Raw genomic sequence first — 24,663 nt, forward strand, 5'->3', positions numbered from 1 at the left:
TGTATGTGCAACCATAGTTTGGGCCATAAAGCTCATTTCTCCGGGAATTGGTAGGTTAGGTGAGGTCACATGCCTTGACCTGCCACTTAGTCAAGGTGCCGTTAGAAAGGAGCCCTGCTATGTGCCCCACATCATTCAGTGGCTAATTAGCACGTCTTTGGTGCACTAATTATAACAGTTGAACTGTTAGCATTTAGAATAGTTCTCAGTAATCGATCGGTGGTGACAGAGAAGGGACAAAGACTTGGCAAAATTCAACAGACTTGATAGGCAAACTTGGTGCACCAAATTTAAGTGTGTGTACAGCAATAAATATAGACAGTTTGCTCATTTTCCTTTTTCTATGTAACTTTTCTTGCCACAATCCTTGGGACCACCCAAAATTTCCATGGCTAGGCTACTTAAGAGATAAAAGTGTATTAAGGGGTTACCGGAAAATATTTTTCAGCATATTTTGGTTGCAATGAATGTACTAGGTAAGGGGAAAACAGGATTGAAAATACTGCCAGTGTCTCTCCTGTGTCATACAAGGCAACTACTAATTATAAATGAATAGCAAAGATGTAAATTTCAGAATGAACATTTGCTGCTTTCATTGTTTTTCTTGCACAATATCTTTCATTATTACGGTACTACAATTTGATGTAAATTTCAGGTTGATGACACTTGGTTCATGTTGGTGGCTAATGACTTATGATCCTGAAGACTTTCTTGACCCATACACTGTAACATCAGAGGTCTTTGCCTGGAACAGTTTCCCAGAATTGGTAAGGTTAAGTGTTTTTGTTAGTTTTTTTTTTTTTTTTTTATATATACTTTGTCGCTGTCTCCCGCGTTTGCGAGGTAGCGCAAGGAAACAGACGAAAGAAATGGCCCAACCCCCCCCCATACACACGCACATACACACGTCCACACACGCAAATATACACACCTACACAGCTTTCCATGGTTTACCCCAGACGCTTCACATGCCTTGCTTCAATCCACTGACAGCACGTCAACCCCTGTATACCACATGACTCCAATTCACTCTATTTCTTGCCCTCCTTTCACCCTCCTGCATGTTCAGGCCCCGATCACACAAAATCTTTTTCACTCCATCTTTCCACCTCCAATTTGGTCTCCCTCTTCTCCTCGTTCCCTCCACCTCCGACACATATATCCTCTTGGTCAATCTCTCCTCACTCATTCTCTCCATGTGCCCAAACCATTTCAAAACACCCTCTTCTGCTCTCTCAACCACGCTCTTTTTATTTCCACACATCTCTCTTACCCTTACGTTACTTACTCGATCAAACCACCTCACACCACACATTGTCCTCAAACATCTCATTTCCAGCACATCCATCCTCCTGCGCACATCTCTATCCATAGCCCACGCCTCGCAGTTTTTGTTAGTATGTATTATTGAAGGTCAGGTACCTGAGGACTGGTGGAATGCTTGTTCAGTGCCATTGTATAAATACAAGGGGAACAGAAAGTGAATATTTGAACTAGAATAGAGGAAGTTTGTTTAGGATACCTGGAAAGTTGTATGAGACTTGTGATATAGGGTAGCACGCACAGAGCATCAGATTGTGGAGGAACAAAGTGGCCTCAGAAGTGGGAGACGCTGTTTCGATCAGGTGCTTGCTTTGAAGAATCTTTGATATACTTAAAGAAAACACTTTGTGTGTGGAATTTATAGATCAGGAGAAAATATATGATGTGGTTGACATGCTTTGTGTATGCTCTGAATGTATGGTGTTGGAGGAAAGCTACAAAAACTAGCTTAGATTTTCTATCAACTGAGTAAGGCATGTGTGTTAGGTGACAGAGAAGGTGGAGTGGTTCCAGGTGAAGGTAGCTGTCATATGTAATGCACCGAAACCACTGCATTATATATTGAACCAGGTCATGTGAAGTGTCTGGGGTAAACCATGGAAAGTTTAGTGGGGCTTGGATGTGCAAAGGGAGCTGTAGTTTTGGTGCATTACACATGACAGCTAGCAGACCGAGTGTGAACGAATGTGGCCTTTGTTTTCTTTTCCTAGCGCTACCTCGCACATGTGCGTGGGAAGGAGGTGTTGTTTCATGTGTGGTGGGGTGGCAATGGGAATGGATGAAGGCAGCAAGTATGAATATGTACATGTGTATGTATGTATATGTTTATATACGTTGAAATGTATAGGTATGTATATGTGCGTGTGTGGGCATTTATGTATATGCATGTGTATATGGGTGGGTTGGGCCATTCTTTTGTCTGTTTCCTTGTGCTACCTCGCTAATGCAGGAGACAGCGACAAAGTTTAATAAATATATAAAATATTTATTTGTTTTAATCATACTTTGTTGCTGTCACCCGCATTAGTGAGGTAGTGCAAGGAAACAGACGAGGAAGCCCAACCCACCCTCATACACGTGTAATACATGAACGTTCATACACGCACATATACATACATGTACATTTCAACATATACATACACAGACGTACATATTCATATATGTACATATATGGAAATGGAGGGAGGAAGAGCAAGAACAAGGACAAGTTGGAAGGATGGAGTGAGATGTAAGAGATGGACATGCAGTCAACAGGCTGGATCAGGGCATGTGAAGCTGTTAGGAGAAACTGTGAAAAGATGAGGGGCTTAACTGTGAAGAAGGACATGTAATTTCTGTGCATTATGTATGAGAGTTAGTGTATGTGAGCAAATGGGGCCATTTTTCCTCTGCTCCTGATGCTGCCTCAGAGTGTGGAGAAATCGTGTACATAAACTATATATATTTTTTCATATTGTGTATGTCATGTATGCATACTCTTCTTAACAGTTTACTGTAGTGGCAGAATATGTGGCAGACCACACCACCTCTGGGATGTTCATGACATCCAACCTTCCAGTCAAGGTTGCAGACCATCCCCACTTTGAAGATAATATAAAGTACACAGCAGGAGTCTTGGTAAGTTCTTTCTTTATTCCTAGTAGTGTTAGGGCATACAAATGAAATTCTGAAGTCAGTCACCATTTTATTTTCATGTGGTAATGAATATCTAAAGCATATTTTAACATACTTTATGACAAAGGATATTAAATTCTTTGCACTTGCCTCTTATTTGGACAAGTATGCCTTTATACTAGTTAAATTGTACAATCAGACTGTAAATTACTTTTAATTCTAAGGTGTCAATATGACAAACCGGAGAAAAATCCTGAAGAAAGCCTTTGCAACTAGTCTCGTATTGCTTCCCACATATGGGAATCTGTGGAGCCATCAGTGACACTATACCAGTCTCTTGCCATAATGAATGACCACTTAACCCTACTGAGAGGAGAGCGGAGGTTGAATTCAATGATATCAACTGCACCCAGGGTAAAAGCAATTTATGCTGTGATTGTACATTGTTTCTTTACTGAAGTTAAGCAAAAACTTGCGTGGATATGGTATTGTCTCGTACTTAAAAAGTCTGTAAACTTGTCATGATGACAGTTACCTGTAGTTTACCTAATAATCTGCAAATAGTTTATGTGGGAAAACAAGGGTACATAAAGTTGCAATCATGATGCAAATATAGTATCTTGTGTAGGACTTTGCTCCTGATTAGAAAACCTTCCCTTGAGACATGTAGGAATTGCTTAGCCTTTGAGGCCTTAAAAGCTCTCTGCTGGGCAGAGATTAAGTTCATAAAAAAAAACTTGTTACAAAAATACTTTAGTTTTGTTCAAGAATGTTGGTTCCATTTATAAAATTTAGTTGTGGATATTTACAAAACACATTGTTGCCCACTTAGAACCCTGTTGACAGTATTGTATTGGTTACGGAAGAATTTTGCCTCATTTTTTCCTATGACTTTGATATTAAAAAAGATGACCAAATTCATCATCCATCCTTACTGACCAGAGGTTTTACGCATTTTACAAAATGATGTAAGGGAATGTGTATGTGCGCGAAAGTTGAAAACCATTGCAATATGTGAATACTTAAGAATTCCAATTTTCAGGTATACCGATACAATAAAGTGACAGAATTTTGAAATGTTCCAACATTTGACTGCTTATGGAGTGGTTGACCAGGCAGTGCTTCAATGTGGATAACAGCCTTTATTTGCTCCTTGTTTCCAGTGCTGAAGCCAAGTTGTATGTATATGAATATCTCCATCCTGAGGTAAGTTGAATGTTCTGGAAAAATAGAAAAATGTCAATACCAGTAAATTTACCTTAGTCTCTCCTTTAATGAAACTAATTCCTAACTACATGCCCTGGTTCAATCCATTGACAGCATGTCGACCCTGGTATACCAAGTCATTCCACCAATGCCATCCTCCATCAAGCCACCTCACAACACATACTGTCCTCAAACATTTCATTTCCAATACATCCACCCTCCTCTGCACAACTCAACCTATAGCCCACGCCTCGCAACCATATAACATTGTTGGAACCACTTTTCCTTCAAACATACCCATTTTTCCTCTGAGATGCCATCCTCCAGCACTTCCTCACATTGCCCTCTCCCTCCCTCTCTCATTCCTTCACCAAGGTCTCCACCCCCCACCAATGCCACCCTCCCTCCCTCCTTCACCAAGGTGACCACCCTCCACCATCGCTTCACTCCACAAGGGATACACCTCCAGATTTAGGGCCACACTGGGGTATTTTGACACCAGGATCTTATTGAAGTTTGATACACATAAATCTCTGCCATCTTAGGTCGGTATGGTTCAGTGGGTGGAGACTGAACGATGTTGGTGATAGCATTGGAGACACGGCAGGGGTAATGGTGGTAGTGGTGAAGGTCACCAGGGGATTCTCTGATGGGGTTAATTCCAGAACAAAAGTGGAAACATGGTCGAGCATTAAACAGCAGATAAATGCAGCTTTCCCCTGCTTTTCAAGAACTGTGGAACAACAGGTTCAGAAAAGGTATCACAACATTATATCCTCAGGAAAGAATAAGATTGCTACTCATAAGAGGCTCTTCTGTAAAACAGATAAGTAACTTATGAAACTATACCCATTTTGTAAGAGGCTAACAGATAACACTTTCCAGAGTGGAGGACCAGTAGGTCGCTCTTTATGGAGCAAAAATGGAAATAAGACAGTTTCATAGTCTCAATGTGAAATAGGCTAGGCATAAGCTAAGTTGTATGAAAAAGACTTGCATAGGCTAAGTTATTGCCATAAAATGCTTGTGAATTTGTCTTAATCGCTGTATGTATTTTTACAGATGGTGGTCCACTACATGATAAGCCTCTGCTTGATCCTTTGGCACATGCAGTAGCAGGTATTCTTGGTGCTGACAGCCCAAGCATCACAGGAATTTCAGCTACGATTCTGTGACTAATGATTCCTGTGAGGATACCACTAGTTTAGCAATTTGTATAATATTTTCTTTGTTCACCAGAAGTAACCATTTGTGGCGCTGAAATTTGTATGTACTTATAATTTCTTCCCATATGACTTGGCTTAAGTCAAGAGGGCTTTTTATAGTATTATAGAAAAGTATTAAAGTTTAGTAAATCAAATGAGGTTACAATTTAGTTCATATTACAGGCAAAGTTTTAAACTTACATTTTACAGTTAACTTGATTCATTTCTCTCCCACAGGATGCGCACCATGATGATACCTCCTCCTCAGTCCTCGCATGAATCCCTGCCTTCAGGTTCAATGCTGATGCATAGGCCTACGTCTACAGACTTGGGACAATCTATCAAAAAAAAAAAAAAAATAGACCTAAAAATTAGAGAACAGCAAAACAAAATTGCAATCTACATGCAGTTAAAATTCGTAACCAATAATTCGTCTATTATGTCTTTGAAACAACTTTTTAACACCTCTCAGATCCACTTATAATTTGCTGATACTCTTATCTCCAAATCATAGTGTGTGGACAAGTTAATGTATTTCTTTACTGGAAAAAAATGTTTACAGAACTGAATGTTTGGTTTCCCAGGTAGAAATAATTTATAACAATCCACAGATTGTTGTGACAAAGGTATGATATGGTTATGAAACATCTTTGGAGTTTGTGTGATGTCTTTTATCAAATAAGGAATGTATACCGTACAATGGTCATTATTTATTTATTATACTTAGTTGCTGTCTCCCGCGTTAGTGAGGTAGCGCAAGGAAAAAGACGAATGAATGGCCCAACCCACCCACACACACATACATAAATGCCCACACATACACACCTATACATTTCAACGTATACATACACAGACATATACATATATACACGTGCATATTCATACTTGCTGCCTTCATCTATTTTCGTCGCCACCCTGCCACACATGAAATAGCACCTCACAATCTCCCCATGCGGTAGCGCTAGGAAGACAACATATGCCACATTCGTTCACACTCGGTCTCTAGCTGTCATGTGTAATGCACCAAAACCACAGCTCCCTTTTCACATCCAGGCCCAACAAAACTTTCCATGGTTTACCCCAGACACTTCACATGCCCTGGTTCAATCCATTGACAGCACATCGACGCCAGTATACCATATCATTCCAATTCACTATTTCTTGCACGCCTTTCACCCTCCTGTATGATCACAGGCCCAAATCGCTCAAAATCTTTTTCACTTCATCCTTCCACCTCCAATTTGGTCTCCCACTTCTTGTTCCCTCCACCAATGACACACATATCCTCTTTGCCAATTTTTCCTCGCTCATTCTCTCCATAACTACTAAAGAATTCGACACCTTAAAACCCATCCAAACCACCACCCCCCCCCCCAAAAAAAAAAAAGATAGTTAACAAAAATCACCAATCCCTCAAACCTACTGAATGCAATAACCTTGTTTTTATTCACATTTAATCTGCTTTCTTCTTTCACACACTTTAGGAAGCTCGGTCACCAACTTCTGCAGTTTCTCACCCGAATGAGCAACCAGCCCTGTATCATCAGCAAACGACAACTGACTTGCTTCCCAAGCCCTCTCATCCACAACAGACTGCATAATTGCCCCTCTCCAAAACTCTTCCATTCTCCTCCCTAACAACCCCATCCATAAACAAATTAAACAACCATGGAGACATCACACACCCCTGCCACAAACCTACATTCACTGGGAACCAATCACTTTCCTCTCTTCCTACATGTACACATGCCTTATATCCCTGATGAAAACTTTTCATTGCTTCTAACAACTTGCCACCCACACCATATATTCTTAATACCTTCTACAGAGTATCTCTATCAACTCTTATCATATGCCTTCTCCAGATCCATAAATGCTACATACAAATCTCTCTGCTTTTCCAAGTATTTCTCATATACATTCTTCAAAGCAAACACCTGATCCACACATCCTCTACCACTTCTGAAATCTGATGCTCTGTACATTCCTTTACCCTCTCAATCAATACCCTCCCATATAATTTCCCAGGAATACTCGACAAACTTATACCTCTGTAACTTGAACACTTGCCTTTGTATAATGGCACTATGCATGCATTCTCCCAATCTGCAGGGTTTTCACCATACATACATTGAATATCCTTACCAACCAGTCAACAACACAGTCACCCCCTTTTTCAATAAATTCCACTGCAATACCATCCAATCCCACCCAATAGCTGGCTTTCAACTCCTACAGAGCTTTTACTACCTCTTCTCTATTCACCAAACCATTCTCCCTGACCCTCTCACTTCGCACACCATCTACCATAAAACACATTCAGCAAACCTTCAAAGTACTCACTCTTATCTCCTCACTTCCACAACTTGTTACCTCCCCATTTAGCCCCCTTCACTGATGTTACCATTTGTTCTCTTGTATACTTTATGTACCTCCTTCCACAACATCTTTTTATCCGCCAACAATGCCCATTCTTCACTAAGTTTTCAGTTTGAAAAAGTGTGCATGATACCGAATCGCTGTTCTGCCATGAAGTGTAAATTAGCAAAGTAGTCTCTGCAACACAAACCTTGAGGTGCATCTCCTGGGTTTAAGTGATTTGATTGTGCTGCTGCATCCAAATTATATCCAGGAAAAATGTCGAGGTCACTTTCATCTCAAAGGTGTAAATTCACTTCTTTGCATATATCATGGAGAACAACACACGCCATGATTATATGATAGATTTGTTCTGTCTTGATCCCGAGTCACTTCTCCATGCAAAACATGCCACCTTCGTTTCAGCTGTCCAATCCCCCTTTCCACAGTACCTCTAGTTTTCTTCTTGTGTCCTGTAATACATGAATCTTATTATGTACAAATCTGAGTTTGGACGTTAGTCCCAGGCTAATCATCTAGCTTGTTTTCTCATAATCTAGAAATCTTTTGCACACTGGGTTAGGTCAATTTTGGATTGTGGAAACACTTAAAAGACATGAAACCTGTTCCTTCTACAGCCTATGTAGATATGTAAATAATATTGACATTTTGTCACAAGTAAACATGCAAGAAAACATTTAACGTTACCCGTTACAAGCTGTCTGAGAACCATCTTCAGTCTTAGGTAAAGCGTCAAAAGCCAACACTTGCAATGGTAATTACTATCACCAATAAGATGACAATATGGTAGTACAGTATGGCTTTCAAATAATCTTCTCGTCCCAATTTCTTGAATCCTCGAATCGTGTTGATCCTGGCCAATGTACAACCATGTTCATTATCTTGTCCTTGGCATAAAAAAATTATGTTTTTGTTCACTGAAGGTGTCAATATTCTTACATGAGTGCCATCTATAGCACCCACACCACCAGGGAAGAACCTAATCTGCATAAATTCTGTTTTGTCTACCATCTGTCTGTGCAATAGCCCTACTTACAGTAGATTGTGTTGGTCCACAACGTGATCTTTTCCAGTTGCAATATAACGTAAGGTCATCATCATCACTCAGTTCCGGCGTGATACAGAGCCATGTTCCTTGCTGTAGTACTTTCTATTTCCCGCTAAATCTCTGATCTATTTTTCAATCTGTGACCACCTGTCTTCCTGCACAGTCAAGCTGGTATCTTCTGACATCCATCCCCTCATACACACCCCCAGAACAACGGGGCCTAAAAGTTTTCAGCTGAACAAGTGTTCCTTGTCGTCCCAGCCATGTTTGCCTCACTAAGCAAATTCTTAACTGCTTTTGAGGCTTCTCCATCCCTGAGGCATCAACCAGGAATCTGGAAAAAAAAAAAAAAAACTTTGATATATATATTATGCAAAATACAAACATGTTTATTATACTTAATCGCCGTCTCCTGCGTTAGCGAGGTAGCGTAAGGAAACAGACGAGAAGTCCAACCCACCCACATACACATAAATGCACCACATATACATACATATACATTTCAATGTATATATCTGTATAAGAGTGGATGAGCCTTTCTTCGTCTGTTTCCTGGCGCTTCCTCGCTGACGAGGTAAACAGCAATTATAATATGAGTGTATATGTAATATAGGTAATGTATACATGTATGTATTCATAATATAATAAAGTATACGATATAAACATAGATCGACAATTATTCAAACCTTTGTATCTCCATTGTTTTAGTAACTTGGACTAGTGAGCAAGGTTGCAAACATGTCCTTTTCACCATCTTCCAATGTCACTGATGTAATGTAATGTAATAAATATTTGTTTACGGAAGTGTATCAGTTTCATTTATAGAAATAAGACTCCCTGATAAAAGCCATTATCTTGTCTATCTGACTAAAATCAATTATCAAAAATCAGGATATAAACTACAAAAAAACGCTTAAAACTGATTATCTAAAAGATCTAAGATCCACACTTAAATAACTTTAAAAGAGCCATTAAATTTAATGATCTGTAACGATAAAAATAAAAAATTTTTTGGTCATTTTATAAGTAGTTTACAAAAGCCTATATAAGCTGAGCGGACAGAGAGTTACAACCGTCCAACCCCTCTGGTGTCTGACCCCAGACTGAGGCTGACCCAGTTCTAAGGGCCTTGGTCAACAGCTAGATCATGGCACTAAATCAAGGGTCGGCACATAAGGCCCTGAAGTGTACAACCTAAGTTCAACACACTTCACAATACAATTATCAATAAACTCACAAATAACACGAGAGCTACTAAATACATTAATTATCTTAAAAAAAAAAAATCCCACCACCACAAATAACTGAGTTAATGATTGTTTCTTTTTTTTTTTTTTAGTGAACTTATGATTCGTTTTCCTTTTTGGCAAGAAAAAGTGTCTAAGTAAATAATTTTCAAAGCCACTATCTATCTATCTATCTATCTATGACGCCCTATGACTCCCTTCTGCAACCACCTCCCCCCAAAAAAAGATATGTCCACGGAAATAGTCTCCATAACTAGTATACATCAGTGCCACTTTTTTAGTGGCTCACCCTTATTTCTGGTCATAATTTCTCATAAGGAACTTTCTTAAGGGAGTTTGGACTGACGTACTAACTGCGTTTTGGCTGTTTCGAAGCCTCATTGAGTCAGTTGAATCGGAACAGCTTCGTTCAGGCGAGTCCCGTATTTTCCACTGCTGTACTACAGAATGAAAGGAAAAGACGTCTTAAAAATAACTATAAAAGCTTCAGAATTGTACTACTGAGTTACCTTCCTCTTTAAAACGTAATTTCTGGTATAAAAATCCAAGTTCTGTACGTTATTTCATACTTTATGAGACAGGTTCGAATTTCACTGCTTCACACAAGTAAGAAGAGAAAGTATGAAACACTGCCATCTATGTTTTGGATATGGTACTAAAACTGCCACCTATGTTTTGGATATGGTACTATCACAACACTTCATTAAATCGTCATCTTGATATCATTTACAGTTATATAACCATCAAAGACATTGCAAAACGTCTTAATTCCACGCCTGGCATCTAATTAAGGACTCTCAACACCATCAGGAGGTTAGAAAACAGATAATTCCTGTATTTCCTCGTGATTTGGAGTTACCAGCTAGCAATTTGACGCCGTGGCCAGGTCGTGCCAGAGTTTCCAGGGACGGTATAAATTCCATGAGCCAAGATGTCCATTTGCTGGTAGGAGCCGCTGACGGGGAGGACCTACGCGTGACACACCGTCCATCAAACCCTTATTTTAAGGTTAGTATATGCAAATTGTTCGAGAAATTTGTTGACCAGTTGTAATGTTATGCATAAGGGGCAAAGTGGAGTGTCATAAAGTGTAATTTTTACAGTAATTAGCAGAGATATGGCTGGCTTGACCTACGGTCCTTCTGTTAACCCATGCGGGAAGTGGCACACACACACACACACACACACACATATATATATGCATCTGATCCCGGTTATGAGTATGAGTTCATTTAAATAAAGTTTGAGGACATTGGAGAGGCTCGTGTGTATGTGAACCATCGTAATGATCGTTTGGTAGTTTCGTTGGGTGGTGTTGTTCTGCTGCTAAAACGATGCGCCAAGTTTATTTTCCACTTGATATTCACACTACACCTCATGTTCGGCCATGGCTCAAGACAGTTGTTATCCTAACGAGGATAAAATGGGTCATTTCGACCAACTAAAGCTAAGATAAGGCTTGATCGCCCGGCCGGCCGGACGCCATCTTGTTTCCGACAAGGGCCCAAATGTCATTATTTACGTTATTACTATTACAAAATAACACACCCAATCCTTTCCTATCTTCATCTTGCCGTCGATAATGACCTAATGACCAGAATTACCAGCAAAATGCAATGATATAATAGTGCGGTGATGATGATGAGGGAATAAAGCCAGTGGCTGGGAGCAATAATTGTACTTGCGTTAATACAGCCATGACGGTTAATGATGAACAAGTTAATATCTAAGGTTAATGTGTTTAATTACCATGTCATTTTAAGAAATAAATAACATTACCTACGAAAACTCGTTCGGCCAACTACCCTAACGATCATCTACATATTCTGTGGTCAACATGTACTAAACAGGTGACGTGCGTTACATATGAAGTTCAGAATCGTGCAAAAAAATTCAAAAGCCAAAATAGTCATTTTATCGTCTTATAATACAATAAATAATGGATTATGATGTCGTCTAAGGTCAATTTCGCGTTAAAATCTTAATGTAAATCATGTGATTATTGCTGCTGGTTTTCACACTGGGGTTTGAGTGTTGCAGTAGTGTTACCTTAGTTTGTATATATTGCTACACACAACACAAATGTCAACACATGATCATCATCTCGGGTTCCAGGATGATGAGGCGGGCCAGCCACACCAAGGAGTCGACCCCAAGCTGGATCCCAACCTGATCCCTCACACCACTTAACATCCTCGTATATACTCGAGATTATTGACATGACAACACACATCACTTACGTCAATCTGGTTCACGAAGAATTGACACCTCTTTGTTTCCCCGCAGGTCACTGTGACTCCTTGAACCGCCGGCTTGTGGGCTGGAGCACGACTTCTACGGAGGAGGAGGATGTCCACGTCTCGACAGGTTCTCCTCCACCTCACAAGTGATCAGATCCTGAACCTGTTGACTCGTATAAATAATGTAAGTATAAGAAACAGCATCCGATCCCATGTAACAACATTGGATCTCTTTACTTTGGCTCGGATCCCATTGAATCCGATGCGCTCGTACGTCTTTTGATGGGTTGCGTAGAATGAACCATGTATTTTGTTATAATGAGTTCTATTTAAACTTTTATCATTGGATTTTATTATTAAATACCTCAAAATGTGTTACTAATAAATTGTTTTTAACAATTTTTTTTATATAGCTGGTACACAGCCAACATGGTGCATTTGACCATAGCCTATTGTGATTGATGTCAACACAATAATAATTTACATATGAAAACCATGCAGAGATGACCCTTATGATGTGATCGGCCCTTACTCTTATCCTCCTTCTCTCAAATACTCTTCCTAACTCAGTCACAAAATTCTGCACTCGCTCAAATCTCTCAATGCTGTATCATAACAAACAATAACTGACTGACTTTTCATGTCCTCTCATCCCCTACAGACTTCATATTCGCCCTTCTCTCTTAGATTCTTACATATTCTTGTCACACCAACTCATATATGAACAGCCATGGGGCATCACACCCTCCCCCCTGCATAATCCAGTCATTCCTGACCATCTTTCCTACATCACATATGTACACTTGTGTACATCCCTCTTTCTAAACTAGATATTCCCAATAACCAGTCCTTTTTCAGCACACAACTGCACAAGCTGTACACCATTTCCAATCATATAACATTTCCAGCAATTTGTCATAGTCAAGTGAATAATTACACCAGTGTTGGCCTTCCACCTGAGCAGCTTCCTGTGCCTCTGGTGACCTGGACTTTCCACCCAACCTCTGGGATCCTGGACTCTGAGCTAGGTCAGTGACGTGGCCACCTTGGTTGTGTCCTGGACCTCTGAGTTGCTATATTCTTGGTCCTGGACCCCCTAGTCTTACCTGATGTATCAGATTAATTTCCTGATGAAGTGCCAGACAACCCTGGTATACACCAACTCTGTATCTAATTTTACAGTAAAATTTCATTCAGTAACATAAAAAAATAAATTTTTACAATTATTGTAAAAATTTTTTGTTAATGAAATTTTACTGTAGAATTAGACAGTGTTGGTGTATACCAGGGTTGTCAGGCACTTCATCAGGAAATTAATCTGATACATCAGGTAAGACTAGGGGGTCCAAGACCAAGAATATGGCAATCCAGGGGTCCAGGAGACGACCAAGGTGGCCACGTCACTGACCTGGCTCAGAGTCCAGGATCCCAGAGGTTGGGTGGAAAGTCTAGGTCACCTGGAATCCAGGTCACCAGAGGTCCAGGAGGCTGTTCTGGTGTCCATAGGTACAAGGAGCTGCTCGGGTGGAAGGCCACCACTATTCAATATTAGCGCGCGCTTCTTATAGAGGCTTACGACCAATATCACCTTGCTTGGTACATTCTCGAAAAAAGGTCACTTACATTCTTGTGGCTATCAACAAAGAAGCTGCTTGTTAATAAAAAAAAAAAACATGCTATGATACACTGTAATAAGCATAAATACTGTTCCTTCTCATTTTAAAGAATTACTATTGTACTGTATATTTGTACATCAATTTAGAAAATATTCTTTTATCACAAAAATACAATAGCACTATAATATAAACTGATCATTTATGGTACAAATATATATGTATTGTTATGTGGTGTGTGAAGTGAGAGGGTCAGGGTGAATAGTTTGGTTAGGAGAGGTGGTGAAAGCCTTGCGGAAGATGAAAGCCAGCAAAGTGGCAGGTTTGGAGGGTAATGCAGTTGAATTTATTAAGAAATGGGGTGACTGTGTTGTTGATTGGTAATGTATGTGTGAATCATGGTGAAGTGGCTGAGGATTGGCGGAATGCATGTATATTGTCACTGTACAAAGGCAAAGGGGATATTAAATTGTATGGGAGGGCATTGATTGAGAGGGTGAAGACATGTACATAGCATCAGATTGGGGCTGAGCTGTAAGGTTTCAGAAGTGGCAGAGGATGTGTGGATCAGGTGTTTGCTTTGAAGAATGTGTGTCAGAAATACTTAGAAAAACAGATGGATCTGTATGTAGCATTTATGGATCTTGAGAAGGCATATGATAGGGTTGATAGAAATGCTTTGTGGAAGATCTTAAGAGTACTTGGTATGGGAGAAAGGCTGCGAGAAGCAGTGAAAAGTTTTTATCAATGGTGTAAGGCATATGTATGAGTTGGAGAGGAGAGTGATTGGTTCCCAGTGAAGGTCAGTCTGCAGCAGGGGTGTGTGATGTCCCCATGGTTGTTTAATTTGTTTATGGATGGGGTGGTTAGGGTGGTAAATGCAGGAGTTTTGCAAAGAGGGGCAAGTATGCAATCTGTTGGGGATGACAGGGCCTGGGAAGTGAGTCAGTTTTAGTTTACTGATGATACAGCACTGGTGGCTGATTTGATTGAGAGACTGCAGAAGTCTTGGAAATGTTTGAGGACAGTATGTGGTGTGAGGTGGTTTGACTGGGTAAGTAATGAAAGGGTAAGAGATGTGTGGTAATAAATAGTGTAGTTGAGAAAGGGCAGATGAAAGCGTGTTGAAATGCTTTGGATACATGGAGAGAATGAGTAAGGAAAAGCTGACAAAGAGGATATATGTATCAGAGGTGGAGGCAACAAGAAGTGGGAGACCAAACTGGAGGTGGAAGGATGGAGTGAAAAAGTTTGAGCAATTGGGGCCTGAACTTACAGGAGGGTGAGAGGCATGCAAAGAGTAGCATGAATTGGAATGATGCAGTATACCAGGGTCAACGTGCTATCAGTGTACTGAACCAGGACAAGTGAAACGTCTGGGGTAATCCACGGAATGGTCTGTAGGGCCCGGATGCGGATAGGGAGCTGTGGTTTTGGTGCATTACACATGACAACTAGAGACTGAGTGTGAATGAATGTGGCCTTTTTTGTCTGTTTTCCTGGCACTACCTTGCTGACATGGGGAAGCAATGCTGTTTCCTGTGGGGTGGGGCGCCTGGAATGGATGAAGGCAAGCAAGTGTGAAAATGTACTTGTATATGTGTATTTGCTGATATGCATGTGTATGTGCATTTATGTATATAATGTGTATATGAGTGGATGGGTCATTCTTTCTTTTTCCTGACGCTACCTTCTAACTGGCAGCACATTTCTATAGTCTTACACTAAGTAAGTCCACCTGCTGCACTAGAAACATCTCTATGACCTATTTCATCCTTATCCTAGTTCTACACACTACTTGGCACACACACACACACACACACACACACACACACATCTGTATTCACATTGTCCTCCAAACCTGAGTTTGTATCTAACCCTCTTTCAATTTGTACATCTGTTATACTGTTTTGTGGTCTTTCTTCATTGTCCAAGTCTCATTCACTAGTCTCTTAGAACCTGTTTACTGCATCATATAGTCCCTGAATTTATCATCTCGTATGAACTCGTCCAACCTCTGATTCGCTGTTTCTTTATGACAGGTCTTGTCCCTAAGAGTATTTGCTTTGATTGTTAACATGTTTCCTTCTAATGGGTCAAGATCTTTAGCTGTCTTACTGTAGCACCATGCACCTTTCAAATTCCTGATTCTTCTCTTTTTCTTTTCAAGTGAGACACCTATCTCTGTAGAATTCCATGTGTACAAACTAAATTACGGGGCTTTAACTGTCTGTCAGGCATCACTAGTTGAGGAATAACATTCATGCTCGTCCCACAGTCAACCTTGTTGCTTACCTCCATTGATGTCATGGTTGTGATGGCTTCATTGCTGAGTCGTGTTGAAAGCTTCATAAAATACACGACATCAGGGTCGTCCTTCGTGGATGCCATAATAGCCTCATCGTTGCATCATGTCGAAAGCTTGTAACACACAGGAAACTGGGGTTGGCTTTTCCATCTGCATCCTCTTGAATACCATTGACCATACTTCTAAAACCCTTGCCTGGTTTCGATCTACAAGTAAATGCAAAGTGATTCTTCTCCATGCGTATGCTACAGGTCTTGCTATATGCCGGGCATTCTTCTGTCTTCCCAAATATGCTTGTTGCTAAAGAATTTACATTCCTTCATTGGTGTGTGTGACCAGGCATGGTCCTCATGTTTAATGTCTTTCATTTCATTTGTCTTCCTTCATGGGTTTCTAGGTCACCTTGTGGTCATACACCAAGATATACTGCCATCTGCTGCTTATGTGCCACACAGATTTTCATTCTCTTTAAAGAATTTCTCACAGAGTAAGTCATCTGAGTGCCCAAGTAGTAATTAATCTTTCATCTCACATTCCTTGGATGGATTCCCAATCTGGTGATAGGTGAATCTTGCAATTCTCCTGTCTGTTCTCCACACTTTCGAAATCTATTTGTCTGCCAGTTCATTCTTCGTTGCTGGTAAAATTTGACATCAAATTTGGCAAGTACATTTTTTAGCCACTTGTTTAGGCTGGTTATCTATCTACTGGTGCTAGGAACATAATGAATTATACATCTCTTATAAATAGCTCCACCAAAGGTTACAAGTACTGCAGCTTTCTCCTCATCGGGTTTCTTCTTTAAAACCTTCTTCTATAATAGAGGTTAATACAATTTTGTTTATAGGTCTTCAAAGATCTTTCAGTGTCACCTGTTAGGTTTATTTTGTTGGGAATGTATGAGTTACTGCTGTTTCCACCGCCACTTGATTTTGCTTCAAATCACCACAACATGAGCTTGTCATTTTTCTCCAGTTGTTTCTAGTCTGTCATCACAAATGGTGCTTTTACAGCTGCCAGTATGTTTTTGTACAGGTTTGTACATCTCCCAGAGGCATAATATTCTGGAGGAGATAGAGAGATGAACTGACATGGGTTGACATTCTCCATAAACAGGTCACTTATATTCTTTTGGATGTGACCAAAACAGCTGATTGCTTATAGAAAACATGATAATAGAATGTAATAAACACAATTATACTGTTGTAAATCCTAAGGTAGCATACACGATAGGAGTAGGTCATTTTAATATATAAATAGGATCACTTCTATTGTAAATTCTAAGGTAACATATAGAAAAAGAGCTGGTCATTTTAATATAAAAACTGGATAATTTCTATGATAGTCTTATTAGTCCTGTAAATCCTAACGTAACATATAGGATACGAGTTGGTTACCTTAATATATAAATAGGATAATTTCTATGATAGCTTATTAGTATTGTAAATCCTAAGGTAACATACAGGATAGGAGTTGGTCATTTTAATAAATAAATAAGATAATCTATGATAGGCTCATTAGTATTGTACATCCTACATTAACATATAGGGTGCATTTTCATATAAAGTAGTAGTAGTTATTTGCCGAATTCTATCACTTGCTTCATAAATTTGATAATATATTCAAAATAGAAAAAATTTGTGTTGCAGGCAATCATTTCTACAAGATGGCAATGAAGATGAGAAGGAAAACGTTCAAGAAGAATGTCTCAGAGTGCTGCAAATTATACAGTCAAGATACTGCAAGGAATGTTGGCCATAATTTCACTATAGACTAAAGAAAATGGTGAGTATGGGAGCTGCTCGTCTAGTTACACTCTTGGTATCAAAGTGTATATTTTGCCATTTCTCAGATGTGGATATGAATTTTCTGTCCCCCTCCACTCCTTTCCTCCATCCTTTCTTGACCTTTCTCCTGGACCACCAACCTTTGGGATCCCTAACTCTAGAAAATTTGGTAAGCAAGGTGAAGAACAGCAGTGAAATTGCTGTGGAGTGGGTCAGGAAAGGCATGGTATAATGGTCAAAAGCCTGATAATTTGACAAGAGCAGTGCAGAATAAGATCCTTTGTATAAGGAAAAGGGGATGGAGATTGAATGTAAGAATTACAGGGGAATGTCTAACAGAATAGAAGTTAAGTAATAATGTGAATTCCAAATGCAGTTCTGTTAAAAGTGTACTTGTCTCGGTGGTATTTGTACTCTAAATTGTAATGATATAGGAAAGAGAAGCCTTGTCATGTTTCAGAGGATGAGGAAATTTTATGATATTTGAGCCTTCTTTTTGGGAAGCTGGGTGACAATTCTACCTCAGGGAACTGGGCGTCCCTGCCCTTTGCCAGCCTGCAGGATTAGTAGCAGGAATGCTAGCTCTGTAAATTCAAATCCTTCAAAAGATGTATAACTAAAAGCACTTGATACCCACTTTGTTTAATGAGAATGGAGCAAATGATGATAGATGCTCCGCGTCAGTATTTAAGGGCAATCGATGAGAACTAGATGCCACCGTAAAACTATGGGCTTAAGTCCATACATTGAACTGATCAGTTAAAATCTAATGCCAAACACAGGTCCTTGTAGCAGTCTTAAATATAATTTTGTATGAATACAGTTTATATACTCTTAAAATGATTATACTAACTGCATTTGGTGCTTGTCAGGTGGATGAGTACGCCGCTGTTGGTAAACCATCTTAGCAGCCTCGTCGTCCCATGGTCAACTGGACTCCCAAGCCAACCAGACCCATGGCCATTGGGCCCCTGGCCAACTGGACCCTTGGCCAACTGGAACCTTGGCCAACTGGACCCCTGGCCTACTGGACTCCTGATCAACTGTACCTCTGCTGTTTATGGTCAAGCTGAAAGGAAAGATGATAAGTTCTCTCTCTCTCTCTCCCCCAGTGGCTGCTGCTTCTGCAGGGTGGTGGCAGTGTTCATACTGAAAGCAAGGATTATTATTACCCTTTACTCCCACCATAGCCACCAACTACTTCATCCCCCAGTGACCTAAACCTGTTGTTGCTGCTGCAGTTGTTGTTGCAGCAGTGGGGGTAGAGCAAGGGTGTTATTACCCTCCCTCCTGCACCTCTCCCTCTCCCCTGCCCCCATCCACCTTCCCCTGCCCTCTTTCCACCCTCCCCCCCCAAAGTCCTCTCCCCCTCACCCCTACCCCCCATTCCCTGGGACCCCTCCCACCCACCCACCACCTCCCCCTTCCTACCCAACCCCCATCTCCTTCCCCCCACCTCCTCCCCTCAACCCACCCACTCCAACCCCCCTTTCTCTACCCCCGCTGTGGCCAATGATGCTGCTGCTGTTGCTACTGCTCAATCTGTAAACATACATAAAATCAGTGTCCCCTTCACCCACCCTCTTGCTCCATTCTTGCCCCAAACCTTCCACCTCTTCCTCTTACTGCTTCTGCTGCTGTTGTTGTTCAATCTGTTAACGTAAAGAAGTAAATTAATATCTTCTTCCACACACTTGCTCTGCTCTCGTCTCCTTCACTCATGCCCATCCAGCTGCTGCTACTGGTGTTGAGATTTCTGGTGGGGATAAATATAGCAAAGTATTCATTATGATACCAGGGGTGTAACCATAAGGAACACCCCTGATTCCTCCTTTATGAAGTCCTGGTAAGATGGACATTTATGTTCCTTGGAGTACACCTGAACCTTCTTCCTCAGAGTGGTTGCCATCATCAACACTGCTCTACTGAAGGCCTCCTCCTCAACTGGACCCCTCACCGACTGGACCCCAAGAAAACTGGACTCTTGGCCAACTGGATATACCTGACACCAGATCCCTCCTGGAACTCCCATCCTTACATCCCTCCCTTGCATGCACCATTCCACGCAGTCTTCCACTATTTCTCTCCCACCAGTATTCCTCCACCCTATTTCTCCATTTCACACCAACCCCTTTAATTGTACTATTATACAGTGCACTTTCCTTGTAAACTCCCAGTCTTTCATTCTTTCCACATGCCCAAACCACCTTAAAGTATTATGTTTCACCCATTCTACAACTCCATAACTCATTCCCTATACACCCTTTCATTTTCTTCATTCCATCTAGTCACATCACAAGCTCTTCTCAAATGATTCATTTCCATGGCCTGAATTCTTGACCTCTGTGACACATTCCATGCCATCGTTTCAGTTGCATAGGTCAGGGTTGGGAAAACTATGCTGTCCCTTAATCCTCTCCTCACTTCCATACTTATACCTCTACCCTTCATTCTTCTATTAAGGGTCTCAATGACTCTTGTACCCTGAACTGCTCTCTCCCTTGTCTCTCCTTCCATATCACCATACTTACCCAAGATGGCTCCTAGATACTTAAATTCTCTCTTCCAGTCTCTCTCCCCCCATATCCAAAGCATAATTTAGCCCACAAAATCTATACTTTCACTCTGTTTCCTTTCAAACATCATTACTTTACTTTTACTTGCATTTACCTTTAATTGCCTATCCTTACACACATCATAAAACACACAACTTCTCCAACTCCTCTTCACTCTTCGCAAACAACTCAGTATCATCTGCAAACAGGCTTGCTACTAGCCACCATATCTCACTGCCACACTCCATCTCCGCACCCCTTTTCCCGAGTTTTGCTTTCATCTCAGATTCAGGTGAGAAACTGCTGAAGTTGGTGACTGAGTTTGGTAAAGTGTGTGAAAGAAGAAAGTTGAGAGTAAATGTGAATAAGAGCAAGGTTATTAGGTTCAGTAGGGTTGGGGGACAAGTTAATTGGGAGGTAAGCTTGCAGGAAAAAACAGAGGAAGTGAAGTGTTTTAGATATCTGGAAGTGGATTTAGCAGCAGATGGAACCATGTAAGGAGAAGTGAGTCACAGGGTGGGGGAGGGGACAAAGGTTCTGGGAGCATTGAAGAATGTGTGAAAGGTGAGAAAGTTATCTTGGAGAGCAAAGATGGGAATGTTTGAAGGAATAGTGGCTCCAACAACGTTATATGCTTGCAAGGCTTGGGCTGTAGATAAGGTTGTGTGGAGTAGGGTGGATGTGTTCGAAATGAAATGTCAGAGGACAATATGTAGTGTGAGGTGGTTTGATCGAATAAGTAATGAAAGGGTAAGAGAGATGGGTGGATATAAAAAAAAAAGTGTGGTTGAGAGAGCAGAAGAGGGTGTGCTGAAATGGTTTGGTCACATGGAGAGAACAAGTGAGGAAAAATTGACAATGAGGATATATGTGTGGAGGGAATGAGAAGTGGGAGACCAAGTTGGAGGTGGAAGGATGAAGTGAAAAAGATTTTTAGCGATCAGGGCCTGAACATACAGGAGGGTGAAATACGTGTAAGGAATAGAGTGAACATGCTGTCAATGGATTGAACCAGGACATGTGAAGCACCTGGGTAAACCATGGAAAGTTTTGTGGGGCCTGGATGTGGAAAGGGAGCTGTGGTTTTGGTACATTACACGTGACAGCCAGACTGAGTGTGAACGAATGTGGCCTTTGTTGTGGCAGGGTGGCAGTGGGAATGGATTGAAGGCATGTACATGTCTGTGTATGTATATGTATGTACACGTTGAAATGTATAGGTATGTATATGTCCGTGTGTGGATGTTTACGTATATACATGTGTATGTGGGTGGGTTGGGCCATTATTTCGTCTGTTACCTTGCGCTACCTCACTAATGCGGGAAACAGTGACAAAATATATCAAAATACTAATATAATGTGTGTGTGTGTGTATGTGTGTGTGTGTTTGTGGAGGGTGAGAACGATATCTCAGAGCAAAAATGGGTATGTTTGAATGAAGGGTAGTCCCAACAATGTTATGTGGTTGCGAGGCATGGGCTATAGATAGGGTTGTGCGAAGGAGGGTAGATGTGTTGGAAATGAAATGTCAGAAGACAATATGTGATGTGAGGTGGTTTGATCGAGTAAGTAATGAAAGGGTAAGAGAGATGTGTGGTAATAAAAAGAGTGTGGTTGAGAGAGCAGAAGAGGGTGTGTTGAAATGGTTGGGACACATGGAGAGAATGAGCAACAAAAGATTGACAAAGAGGATTCATGTGTCAGAGGTGCAGGGAACAAGAAGCAGGAGACCAAATTGGAGGTGCAAGGATGGACTGAAAAAGATTTTGAGCGATCAGGGCCCGAGCATACAGTTGGGTAAAAGGCATGCAAGGAATAAAGTAAATTGGAACGATGTGGTGTACTGGGGTCAACATGCTGTCAGTAGATTGAACCAGGGCATGTAAAGTGTCTGGGGTAAATCATGGAAAGGTCTGTGGGGCCTGGATGTGGAAAGGGAGCTGTGGTTTCAGTGCATTACACATGACAGCTAGAGACTGAGTGTGAGCGAATGTGGACTTTTTGTCTTTTCCTGGCACTACCTCGCTGGAGAAGGGAAGGGGGGATGCTGTTTCTGTGTGGCAAGGTAGTGACAGGAATGGACGTAGGCAGCAATTATGAATACGTACATGTGTATTTCTCTGTGTTTGTATATGTATGTATATTTTGAAATGCATATGAATGTATATGTGCGTTTACATACACATGTATACGTGAGTAGTTAGGCAACTCTTCGTCTGTGCAACCTTGCTGATGCGTGTCATTGAAGGTGACTAAAGTGAGTGGGAGCGGGGAGCTAGAAACCCTCCCCTCCTTGTATTTCAACTTTCTAAAAGGGGAAACAGAAACAGGAGTTATGCGGGGAGTGCTCATCCTCCTTGAAGGCTCAGATTGGGGTGTCTAAATGTGTGTGGATGTAACCAAGATGAGAAAAAAGGAGAGATATATGGTATGTTTGAGGAAAGGAACCTGGATGTTTTGGCTCTGAGTGAAACGAAGCTCACGGGTAAAGGGAAAGAGTGGTTTGGGAAAGTGTTGGGAGTAAAGTCATGAGCTGGTGAGAGGACAAGAGCAAGAGAAGGAGTAGCACTACTCCTGAAACAGGAGTGGTGGGAGTATGTGAGAGAGTGTAGGAAAGTAAACAATAGATTGATATTGATAAAACTGAAAGTGGATGGAGAGATATGGATGGTTATTGGTGCTTATGCACCTGGGCATGAGAAGAAAGATCATGAGAGGCAAGTGTTTTGCGAGCAGCTGAGTGAGTGTGTTAGTAGTTTTGATGCACTAGACCGGGTTATAGTGATGGGTGATTTGAAAGAAAAGGTGAGTAATGTGGCAGTTGAGGGAATAATTGATGTGCATGGGGTGTTCAGTGTTGTAAATGGAAATGGTGAAGAGTTTGTAGATTTGAGTGCTGAAAAAGGACTGGTGATTGGGAATACCTGGTTTAAAAAGAGCTATAAGTATATGTATGTTAGTAGGAGAGATGGCTAGAGAGTTTTATTGGATTACGTGTTAACTGATAGGCGCATGAAAGAGAGACTTTTGGATGTTAATGTGCTGAGAGGTACAACTGGAGGGATGTCTGATCATAATCTTGTGGAGAAGGTGAAGATGTGTAGAGGTTTTCAGAAAAGAAGAGAGAATGTTCGGGCGAAGAGAGCAAGAGAGCTTGGGAAGGAGACTTATGTGAGGAAGTACCAGGAGAGAGTGAGTGCAGAATGGAAAAAGGTGAGAGCAAAGGACCTAAGGGGAGTAGAGGAGGAATGGGATATATTTAAGGAAGCAGTGGTGGCTTGCACAAAAGATGCTTGTGGCATGAGAAGTGTGGGAGGTGGGCAGATTAGAAAGGGTAGTGAGTGGTGGGATGAAGAAGTAAGATTATTAGTGAAAGAGAAGAGACACATTTGGACGAGTTTTGCAGGGAAATAGTGCAAATGACTGGGAGATGTATAAAAGAAAGTGGCAGGAGGTCTAGAGAAATGTACATGAGGAGAAAAAGAGCAAATGAGAGTTGGGGTGAGAGAGTATCATTAAATTTTAGGGAGGATAAAAAGATGTTTGTGAGGCCTGGATGTGGAAATGGAGCTGTGGTTTTGGTGCATTATACACGACAGGTAGAGACTGAGTGTGAACGAATGTGGCCTTTGTTGTCTTTTCCTAGCACTACCTCGCGCACATGCGGGGAGAGGGGTTGTCATTTTATGTGTGGCAGGGCGGCAACAGGAATGAATAAGGGCAGCATGAATAATGTACATGTGTATATATGTATATGTCTGTGTATGTATATATATGTATACGTTAAACTGTATAGGTATGTATATGTGCATGTGTGGACGTGTATGGATATACGTGTGTATGTGGGTGGGTTGGGCCATTCTTTCGTCTGTTTCCTTGTGCTACCTCGCTAATGCGGGAGACAGTGACAAAGTATAATAATATAATAATAATATGTAGAGGCATTTGGATGAGTTTTGCAGGGAAATGGTGCAAATGATTGGGAGAAGAATAAAAGAAAGAGGCAGGAGGTCAAGAAAAACGTGCAAGAAATGAAAAAGAGGGCAAATGAGAAATGGGGTGAGAGAATATCATTAAATTTTAGGGAGAATAAAAAGATGTTTTGGAAGGAGGTAAATAAAGTGCATAAGATGAGAGA

The 24,663-nt window shown here is 40.9% G+C and overlaps 2 long non-coding RNA genes across 7 annotated transcripts in view; one reads left to right on the plus strand and one right to left on the minus strand.

Annotated features, from left to right (window-relative positions):
• Window positions 1-2,994: 2,994 nt before the first annotated feature.
• LOC139764782 (uncharacterized) overlaps window positions 2,995-24,663 on the minus strand; it is a 52,931-nt gene continuing 31,262 nt past the window's right edge. For 3 of the 6 annotated variants that reach the window (XR_011716468.1, XR_011716470.1, XR_011716466.1), the window contains 7 exons: window positions 18,824-19,039; window positions 16,171-17,247; window positions 12,263-12,425; window positions 8,415-9,109; window positions 7,918-8,179; window positions 5,550-5,686; window positions 2,995-4,157 (listed from right to left, as the gene is read on the minus strand). This is a non-coding gene — a long non-coding RNA (uncharacterized lncRNA). Of the gene's footprint in view, window positions 4,158-5,549; window positions 5,687-7,917; window positions 8,180-8,414; window positions 9,110-12,262; window positions 12,433-16,170; window positions 17,248-18,823; window positions 19,040-24,663 lie in introns of all 6 variants that reach the window. The other 3 variants (XR_011716469.1, XR_011716471.1, XR_011716467.1) reach the window with 3 other exon arrangements.
• Window positions 12,311-18,984, plus strand: LOC139764784 (uncharacterized). Its single transcript, XR_011716472.1, has 2 exons — window positions 12,311-12,446; window positions 17,833-18,984. It is a non-coding gene; the product is annotated as an uncharacterized lncRNA (long non-coding RNA).

This window comes from Panulirus ornatus, chromosome 51 (genome assembly GCF_036320965.1).
Source record: "Panulirus ornatus isolate Po-2019 chromosome 51, ASM3632096v1, whole genome shotgun sequence".
Lineage (NCBI taxonomy): Eukaryota > Metazoa > Arthropoda > Malacostraca > Decapoda > Palinuridae > Panulirus > Panulirus ornatus.